We start from the raw sequence: 11,346 nt of genomic DNA on the forward strand, positions 1-11,346 counted from the left end.
AGAATAGTGGAGAGGATGCCTGGTGAAGCTATAGCCTCATTTACAATGTTCAAAAAGGATTATTGGAGATCTAACCATCTTCAAAACTCAAAGAGCTTCAATTATGGTGACATCAGAAGTGGTGAGGGTTATAACTGGGAATAAGAAGTCTTATCCAGCCCTCTCAGTGGTAGGCTAGAGTTGGCTTACAGTGGCTCATGAAAGCCAATTGATTTTTCAGGAATTTTTTAAGGACAGTTGTTAAACACAAACACTACTTAAAATTAAATTACTTAAGCTGCAATTAAATAAATTAAAAACAAAGGTAGTAAAAAATAAGTAAAGGCATCCCTTTCTAGGATTTTATTACACCTTATTATTACTTTATGCTCTCGGGGTTGTTTACACCTATTATTTTCATCACAATCACACTATCTAATGGCAAGCTACTGAGCATCTTTCCCCAGCTCCACATTCCACGATACCATATTGGAGGCCTGGAATCTGTCATGGTGAAAGTATTTCCACCATGGAAATCGGCAAATTGCTACAAGCCTGGGCTTAATTTATTGTTTTGATGATTGTCAGGACTTAAAATGGTGGAGGAGCTGCTGGTAGAGAGTTGATTAGAATTAAAAGTGTGTCATGTCTATAGCTGGCATATCATGAAAACTCAAAATGTTCTTCTAGTATTTGAAAACTGTTACCCGAGTCAGCAAAATGTAACTTACGTCACTGAGAAACGAAGTTTCAAAGTACATCTTTGTCCGTTCACTGTATTCACGTCGTAACATGACATTCATGCCATAACTGTACCCGCTCATCAACTGTAGTCATAGCTGATTAGGGACACAAATGTTTGGCAGAAACCGATGAAAGCATTCTGAATAACGAAGAGGATTGTGTATTTTATTACTTGTAAACAGTGTGCTACCCATCCTTATATCAGAAAAATGGATAATAAGCTAATGGATATACAAACTGGCATACTTTTTTTCAGCAAGCTGGTTGTTAAATATTTCCAGCACGCTACTGCCCACCTTCTTCCCTGATCTATATTAAACCAAGGATATTAAGTCACTTTGTATGACATAATAAGAAATGTAAATTCAGTCTCTATGCCAACTTCCTAGCACAGGGTTCCTAGAACTTTGTAATTTCCTGAATGATAGGGCTAATAGAAGCATCTTTTATTTTGCATTTTTTTCTTCACCCTGGGTTCCAGAGAACTTTTATTAAGATCAGTGGAGTCCCTGGAGTGACCAGTGTCTTTTTGTATGCTAATGAGGTAACTGGGAGCTGTGGTCCCCAGGAAGCTTCAGGCTGAACACCAGAAAAACCAAGGCGTGGTTAGAGGACTGGAACTTTCAGCCCCACCTGCCAAACTCTGGATAGGGGAAAAGGCTAACGGTTGATTTGATCACCAATGGCCAGTAGTTTAATCAATAATGACTATGGAATGAAGCCACTAAAACACTCTAAAAAATGGGATTTAGGGTTCCTAGGTTGGTGAACATACCCACATGCCAGGAGTGTGACACACGATCACACCCCAAGACACAGAAGCTCCTAAATTTTATTGTTATGTATAATGGCGATTCTATTTGTTATTGTGGCAAAAATCTTTAGTGTTCACCAAAATTCATATGCTCCTTTGCACTTTCCAGCCTTTTTTTCAGTTAACTTGGGCTGTGTGAATAGTGCTACCCAGTGGAATATGCACAGATGTGACATGTGACCTTCCAGACCAAGACAAGAGCTGATGCGTCTCCTTTCCTCTTCCGCTGCCTGCTCAACTCCGGTCCAGCTGGCATGGTTACAAGATAGAGTCAGTCCACAACGCTGAGTCATCTTTTGGGTGAGAGCCTCATGGGAATGTCAGCTAAGCCACATCAAACTTTGAGTGAGTATGAAATAAACTTTCTTTGTGTCAAGCTACTAATATTTTACATGTTATATATAGCCTATGGTTCAGTTCAGTTCAGTCACTCAGTCGTGTCCGACTCTTTGCGACCCTATGAATTGCAGCACGCCAGGCCTCCCTGTCCATCACCAACTCCCGGAGTTCACTCAGACTAGCATCTATCGAGTCAGTGATGCCATCCAGCCATCTCATCCTCTGTTGTCTCCTTCTCCTCCTGCCCCCAATCCCTCCCAGCATCAGAGTCTTTTTCAATGAGTCAACTCCTCACATGAAGTGTCCAAAGTACTGGAGTTTCAGCTTTAGCATCAGTCCTTCCAAAGAACACCCAGGACTGATCTCCTTTAGGATGGACAGGTTGGATCTCCTTGCAGTCCAAGGGACTCTCAAGAGTCTTCTCCAACACCACAATTCAAAAGCATCAATTCTTCGGCGCTCAGCTTTCTTCACAGTCCAACTCTCACATCCATACATGACTGCTGGAAAAACCATAGCCTTGACTAGGTGGACCTTTGTTGGCAAAGTAATGTCTCTGCTTTCGAATATGCTATCTAGGTTGGTCATAACTTTCCTTCCAAAAAGTAAGCGTCTTTTAATTTCATGGCTGCAATAGTCTATGGTACATCTATGAAATTCCAATTTACCCCAGTATGAAATAATATCAAAAGCAATAAGCAACTGAAACAATGATTAATTTATATACATAATGTACCACAAAAAGGCGTTGGACCCTGCTACCTAATTCAAATACCAGCTCCACTTGCATTAGAGCTTAGACACGTGACTGACCTGGGATGCATTCCTTAACCACTCTGTGTTTCTCGTGTGCAAAATAGGACAGTGGTGATGATCAAATGAATAATGTAACCAAATCTGTGTGTTGGTATGTATTGAGTGTATACGAAATGGGTTATGTATGTGAAGAATAATTTGAACTTGTCAACATAAAGTTTTTACTATCATTCACTCAAGTTTATCAAACAAAATACAAACAAACATATTTAATGAAACCATACAGCCAACACTAGACTAGATTCTGAGCATACAGAGATGGAGGGAACACGGCTCTATGCTCATAGAACTCACAGCTTAGAGGCCATACTAAGGTGATTAATGACAACATACAGAACCATGTTCTGGGCTTCATAAATATGTCTTGTTCCAAAAATATTTCATTTCCAGCGCTTCTGGAATGCAACTTGAGTATTCTGGCACAAATAACCTAGCCTATATCAGTCAGTCAGTTCAGTTGCTCAGTCGTGTCCAACTGTTTGCGACCCCAACATCAATCTCGAAATGCACTCTCTGGATTCAGTTTCCCCTCTCCCCAAATTGTCTCGTTTGCCTCTTAGAACAGGGGGATCTGATTAAAATTATTCTACTGAAAAATCCTTGCCATATCTCCACTGATTGCATATAGAATAAAATGTTGTTGAGCAGCAAGACTTGCCTGCAACCCTAAACCATGTGTGCCTAGTATCCTCTCATGTAGGAGAATGGGAGAAATATAGCCTCAATGGGACTGGACTGGAAACTCTGAATATAGATCTAATTCTGCCCCCTATGTCTTTGGAACCTTGAGTGAGAAACTTAACTTCTCTAGATCTCAGTTTCCCCATAAATACAAAGGAGATGTTATTGTTCAAGGTGGAGTCAAATAACATCATAAGTGTTATGAGTTATCATTTATAAAATATAAAGATACACATATAGGTAATGCTTCTGAAACTTTAGTGTAGGGAAAAAAAGTCTTCTGAGGATGCTGTTAAATACATATTCATCCAGCCACCTTCCCCAAGGACCTTGATTCTGTAAGTCCAACCTAGAGACAGGAAATCTGACTTTTTGCTAAGCACTCCAAGTGATTCTGATGGAGGTAGTCCATGGACCGCACTTCGAGAAACACTGATGCAAAGTATCATAAGGGCGTCCCTGGTGGCTTGGTGGTAAACAATCTGCCTGGAATGCAGGAGACACGGGCTTGATCCCTGGGTCAGGAAGATGCCCTGGAGGAGGAAATGGCATCCCACTCCAGAATTCTGGCCTGGGAAATCCCATGGACACAGGAGCTTGGTGGGCTACAGTCCACGGGGTCACAAGAGTCAGACCACGATTTATCGATTAAACAACAAAAGTATCATAAATTCCAGAATGAAGATTCTTGTCCAATGTAACTATTACTTGACTCAATAAAAATATATCTTCAGCAATATCTTTCATATTTTTATTATTATTCTAACAATGGAAACTGTTGTCAGACTTAGTAAACTGGAAACATGTATTTACTGAGAAACCCAAAAACATTTACTGAGACACCCAGAAAATTTCATCTCATTTTAGTCTTTTCATTTCATTTTAGTCCTTGGGGAAAAAATTTTTAAATATACATTTACTCCCAATTTAATGATAAGGAAACTGAGGCTTAGATGTTGTAGAAACAAATTTCAAATCTCTGGTGCTGTCTGGACTGGAATTTGAGAAATTTTGGAGCCTGAGTATAAACCCACAGCCTTTCCATTTCATGTGGCTGCCTCCTAGATGGAGCCAGAATTGGCCAGAAGCCAGATTCTGTAGCTGCTCTTGAGGTGTAAAGGCAGCTATTATCAGTCCTGATGAACTTCAATTTACAAATCAATATTTTTCCATTACCGGTTCTGCCTCCAGACATTTTTTGTATTATATTTGAAACATAGAAAATATTACCTGTATTGTAGTTATTTTTCTTCTCCGAATTGAGCACGTGACCCAAGGCAACTTGTGGGAGGTGGAATGGAGGCTGGGGCTGTCCCTAAGAGAGTTGCCCACAGTTAAGAGATTCATAGGAGAATGATGGTGATAATTCTTGAAGTCCTATGGAAATTCCATTCTACCTTATAGTGAGAAATGTAAATAAGGAGCTGAATATATATGAATATATACATGTATTTACTGAAAGCCTATTGGCAAAGATAAAATTAAGCTATCTAAAGGACTTACACTTTTGCCACCCAAGTGCTCTTCATTTTGTTTTTAAGCTATCAATAAAACAGATGAGAAGTTATCAATAAAACAGATGAGCTTATTTACATTTCTCACTATAAGGTAGAATGGAAATAAAACAGTTGAGAAAGTATCACACAATTTATTGCCCAAAGTATACAGAAGCCTTAATAAAGAGAGAACTTACCTCTCAAACCAAGTTTATCTTAATATTGTGATTAATAGCTATAATTAAGCACTGTAAAATTCAGAGGTACATGATCATATAGGAAAAAATCATTTTCATATATGAAAATAATAATGCCAATATAATTTAAATTCCAAATAAATCTTTATTTTAATAGAGGGAAGAAGCATTCCTATTTTTATTTACTCCTAGGTGTCTGCTTGAAGCTAAGTGGCTACAATACATTAACCAAGGAGCTTTTAGGAAATGAGGCAATGTAATAAAAAAAAATGCAGAAAAACGTTTTAAATATAGGGGAAAAAATCCCATGCCCCATCCTATAACTCACTATTCACATACACACACACACAAAACTGTAACAGATGTGCAGCAGAAATTGAAAGAAAATTTTTCTTGTGCTAATCTGAGCTAACAGCTGTTATTAAGGCTGACTCTTTAATACTTTTGTCATCACTTCTAAACCAGCTTTTCAAATGTAGAAAGGAGAATTCACAAATAGGGAGGGAAACTTTAGGAATATAAATTTGTCTGTTCTCAGTACTGAAGTTCCTCACCTTTTTAAACTCACAATCAATAATTTTCCATTACCAGCTCTGCCTCCATACACTTTTATATGGAAGCCTTGAAAATATCACTTCTGTTGTGGTTATTCCTCTTTACTCTATTAACCACATTTTTGAAGGAGATCATATAGCATCTTGAAATTCTTGTATTGCAGGTAAACTTCAAATGACTGTATCTCAACAAGCAAAGGTTCCAGCGACTCAAATGAAGGGCTTTATCAGTTCAGTTCAGTTCAGTCATTCAGTTGAGTCCGACTCTGTGCGACCCCACAGATAGCAGCCCACCAGGCTCCCCCGTCCATGGGATTTTCCAGGCAAGAACACTGGAGTGGGTTGCCATTTCCTTCTCCAATGCGTGAAAGTGAAAAGTAAACGTGAAGTCTCTCAGTCGTGCCCGACTCTTAGCTACCCCATGGACTTCACCTACCAGGCTCCTCCATCCATGGGATTTTCCAGGCAAGAGTACTGGAGTGGGGTGCCATTGCCTTCTCTGAAGGGCTCTATGGGTAGTGATAAATAAGCAGCAGGGCTGTTACAGTCAGAGGGTCCAGATCTAATACCACCCTCACCATTCTGTGATGCTAGGAGAATTATTTAAGCTCTTTGAGCCTCTATTTCCTTCTTTGCAAAATGGGATAATAAGAGCATCTACTGATATCAAGTAGTCATGTATGGATGTGAGAGTTGGACTATAAAGAAAGCTGAGTGCCAAAGAATTGATGCTTTTGAACTGTGCTATTGGGGAAGACTCTTGAGAATCCCTTGGACTGCAAGGAGATCCAACCAGTCTATCCTAAAGGAGATCAGTCCTGGGTGTTCATTGGAAGGATTGATGCTGAGGCTGAAACTCCAATCCTTTGGCCACCTGATGGGAAGAGCTGACTCATTGAAAAGACCCTGATGCTGATGCTGGGAAAGATTGAGGGCAGGAAGAGAAGGGGATGACAGAGGATGAGATGGTTGGATGGCATCACTGACCCAGTGGACATGAGTTTGGGAAAACTCCAGGAGTTGGTGATGGACAGGGAGGCCTGGCATGCTGCAGTTCATGGGGTCGCAGAGAGTCAGACACGACTGAGTGACTGAACTGAACTGAACTGAGCCGATATCAAGGATGTCTTGAGGATTAAATAGTATACACATATATATGTATGTGGGCTTCCCTGGTGGTTTAGTGGTATAAAATCTGCCTGCCAATGCAGCAGATGTGGGTTCTATCCCTGGGTCAGTAAGAAACCCTGGAGAAGGAAATGGCAACCCCCTCTAGAATTATTGACTGGGAAATCCCATGGACAGAAGAGCATGGCAGACTAAAGCCAATAGGGTCTCAAAAGAGCTGGACATAGCGACTAAACAACAGTATATATATATGTATATGTGAGGTATATGTACGTGTGTACATGTGTACGTGTGTGTGTGGCTTAAAGCCGTGACTAGTATATCATATGCGTTTTTTAGGGGTCAGGTGCTATTGTTATTTATTATTTTATTGTATGTTATTTATTATTAGCATCATTACAAAACTACCATACAACTTAGCGTACAGATCAGACTGGGGCATTAATTTAGAATCTGTGTCTCTGTAAATGTTAACTCACGAGGAAACTCCAGCTAAATATATATATATATATATAAATATTTTTTTTTTTTTTTTTTCCCACTGAGCACTGTTTTGAGGATGTTAAATTTACTGAATGGACTGACTGACTGGTGCTGTGTACATGCAGGGAGAATGTAACCATGACTCATTCGAAGCTGTTTTATCAAATTCACTTCTCTATCACGCGTCAGAAGACATCAAAGATTTCTACAATTTCACAGTCAGCTTGTGGCAACCAGGGGGATTTGGTTGAGCGAATTACTTTAAGGACATTTCAGTTGGTGCTTATCCAGCACTTAAGCAGAAGGTAGCATTCTTTTCTGCATTCTTTGATGAGGGTTGTTTTAGGGGCTGGAAATAATTTCCTTAAGTCTCTGAGTTGAGTTGATTGTTAGCATGGGAGAGTGAAGTGTGGTTTTCCAAAGGAGATAAAGAGATTATGTTTTTAACCAATTTTTCTAAAAACTAAAGAGCCATATTCTTTCACCATGAGTAATGTAATTTCATTTTTGTCTTCACTAACAAAAATATATAGTTTTGTCTTCACCAACAAAACTATCTATTGACAAAAAATAGGAAGTATACATAGCTATAGGACTATTACTCTTCCTTATGCTAAATTTAAAACAAATTCCAGCTCTTCTTTTCAGAACATACCTTTACTTATTCTTTTCCAAATAGCTCTTCTATTTCTTCTCTTTTTCATCTATCAGACATTAATATTTTCAGCACTTAGTGAAATGAAAAATAAGTGGCTCACATTGTATAAAATTAAAATCACTTTTTGTCTTATTTTGATAACATATGCTCTCAAACACCAACATATCCAACTGGGTGAGCTCCAGCTTGGGAAGAAATACGTTTTTTTCATTCCCTCCTTCTATAGGAGAAGGACTATAGGAGAAGGACTGAGTGTGAGCTTTTATAGAAACAACTATAAAAGCTATATTTTGGCCTTGAGGCTAAAATATGAACCCTCGCTCTTTATCTGCCTTGTCATTGGAGATATTTTAAACAATGCATGAGTTTTAGGTGATTAACAAACAGCAACTGAAAGGTACCAGATAACAGAATAATAAAGCAAGTGATAGCACCCTTCCTGCCAGATAAACATGCCTCACAGAAAGCTTAACTGTCAGATACCTACAGTTTCATCTGTTTGAAAGAGATTTAATAATAGCCTGAAATGTCAAAATTCAGCTGCCAATACTAAACAGTGGCTTTCAAAATGCTCCATGGTCCCATAGGGCATAAATTCCAAGAAGCAACTGAGCTGCCTCACAGCTTGACAGCCTATCCTAGTCGTGGGAGAGCCTTGCATCTGTGCAAGTCCAGTAACTGCAGCTTTTTTTTTTTTTTTTTTTTTTAAGGAGCTGCGATTGGGGCGCCTGTGTGCGACCCCAGGGATCATCTGTCCGTGGGATTTTCCAGGCGAGAATACTGGAGTGGGTTGCCACTGCCCACTCTAGGGGACCTTCCCCACCCAGGGATCGAACGCGTGTCTGCTGCGTTTCCCGCATCGGCAGGTGGATTCTTTACTGCTGCGCCACCCAGGAACCCAACTGGGGCTCAGCCTCTCACAAAATAGCACAGAAGCCATCTGGGTGCTAGAATATTCCAAAGCCTTTTGAGGTCTCTGGAGAGGAAACTAAATTCAGCTCCACGAGTTGGATCACAGCTGGGTGGAAAGCATTCGGGCACTACTTCAGCCAAGATTCTCAAGGTGGAAAATGATATCCTGGGACTGCTCCTTCCTCGCTGATGACCCTGCTAAGTAGAAGCAATTTGCCCGATTACAACTGCAGTTTCTCATCAAGCATTACATAACCCATATCATTTCATCTGCCTAAAATAAATTATTCATGTCATTTGGGAATTCATCTGGGAGCTGCAGATCAAATGCCCCATTTGCTGCTAAATTACTGTTAACATTTTTCTTTCTCTTTTTTTTTTCTCTGATTTATTAGTTGTTTACACAGAGTATTGCTTGCATATAACTCATTTTCCTCAGTGTTTTTTTTTTTCTGTAAAAAATTACATCCTTATTTTCTTTTGAATCCTCAGGGGCAAGTTGAAGATTCTTTTTGGCCCTATAAAAAGTAGAGTACCACCCTCAAAAATTTCCATTATATACAAAAAATTTCTCAATTGATGCTATCCCATCAGAATCTTGAACACATAAAATGCTATTCTATGAAGACAGCAGTGTGATGGAAAGTAGTCTGACTGTGGGCTTTTTACCCCATCTCCTCTGCTTCCTAGCTGTGAGACAAGAGGCAAAGTATTTTCTTCTCTTGGTCTAACTGGTTTAATCTCTATTACAAACACACTGTTAGCACAAATTTTGGTAACTACCATAAAAATTAAATTAACTAATACATAGAGTGTTTACGCCAGCACTAAACATTTAGTAAATGCTTGTTAATGGAGTTGCTGATGGACAGGGGGGCCTGGCGTGCAGCAGTTCAGGGGGTCGCAGAGTCGGACACGACTGAGCGACTGAACTGAACTGAACTATTAATACTAACTGTTGTTTTTATTTATTTAAAATAAATGTCACATTATCCTGATTTGATCTTTTTGGGAATTCATTATTTTACATGAATGATAGTGATAGTGAGTTCACAAACAGTGGAATTATGTGACTTCTGGAATGTGTTACTACTAATATCGTCATGCAATTCAGCCATTCATCTATCAAGGATTAGTAAATTAGTAGCCCAAGGCATGTGTCTAGGAAAGGGATAAATTGCCATTTTACTCGGGAAGTGTCAGTAGAAATCACAGACCTCCAGTTCTTATCGATACAAGAGAATATCCTCTGAGGGCCAGCCTGGACCCTCCTGGTTTGGGCTGTTATTTCTCCTTTCATTTCTTGTTATTTTGTTTATTTGGGTCCTCCCTCTTTTCTTTTTGGTGAGCCTGGTTAAAGGTTTATCAATTTTAATTATATTTTCAGAAAACCATCCCTTGGATTCAATAATCTTTTCTGTTCTTAATCTCTATTTTATTTATTTTCTCTCTGGGCTTTATTATTTCCTTCCTTCTATTGGCTTCAGGCGTAGTTTCTTCTTTTTCTAACTCCTTTAGATGGTAGATTTGGCTATTTATTTGAGATTTTTCTTGTTTCTTCAGAAAGGCCTGTATCACTATAAACTGCATCCCATCCATCTTAGAGTGTTGTATTTCCATTTTCACTTGTCTGGCGTATTTTTTAATTTCCTCTTTGATTTTTTCATTGACCCATTGTTTTTTTTTTCAGTTCAGTGCAGTTCAGTTCAGTCGCTCAGTCGTGTCCAACTCTTTGCGACCCCATAAACTGCAACACGCCAGGACTCCCTGTCCATCACTATTTCCCGGAGTCCACTCAGACTCACGTCCATTGAGTCTGTGATGCCATCCAGCCATCTCATCCTCAGTCATCCCTTTCTCCTCCTGCCCCCAATCTCTCCCAGCATCAGAGTCTTTTCCAATGAGTCAAATCTTCGCATGAGGTGTACAAAGTACTCAAGCTTCAGCTTTAGCATCATTCCTTCCAAAGAAATCCCAGGGCTGATCTCCTTCAGAATGGATTGGTTGGATCTCCTTGCAATCCAAGGAATCTTCAAGAGTCTTCTCCAACACCACAGTTCAAATGCATCAATTCTTCGGCCCTCAGCCTTCACAGTCCAACTCTCACATCCATACATGACCACAGGAAAAACCATAGCCTTGACTAGGCGGACCTTAGTCGGCAAAGTAATGTCTCTGCTTTTGAATATACTATCTAGGTTGGTCATAACTTTTCTTCCAAGGAGTAAGCATCTTTTAATTTCATGGCTGCAGTCACCATCTGCAGTGATTTTGGAGCCCAAAAAAATAAAGTCTGACACTGTTTCTACTGTTTCCCCATCTATTTCCCATGAGGTGATGGGACCAGATGCCATGATCTTCGTTTTCTGAATGTTGAGCTTTAAGCCAACTTTTTCACTCTCTTCTTTCACTTTCATCAAGAGGCTTTTTATCTCCTCTTCACTTTCTGCCATAAGGGTGGTGTCATCTGCATATCTGAGGTTATTGGTATTTCTCCTGGCAATCTTGATTCCAGCTTGTGTGTCTTCCAGCCCAGTGTTTCTCA

This window comes from Oryx dammah, unplaced genomic scaffold (assembly GCF_014754425.2).
Source record: "Oryx dammah isolate SB20612 unplaced genomic scaffold, SCBI_Odam_1.1 HiC_scaffold_5, whole genome shotgun sequence".
In the NCBI taxonomy this organism is placed as follows: domain Eukaryota; kingdom Metazoa; phylum Chordata; class Mammalia; order Artiodactyla; family Bovidae; genus Oryx; species Oryx dammah.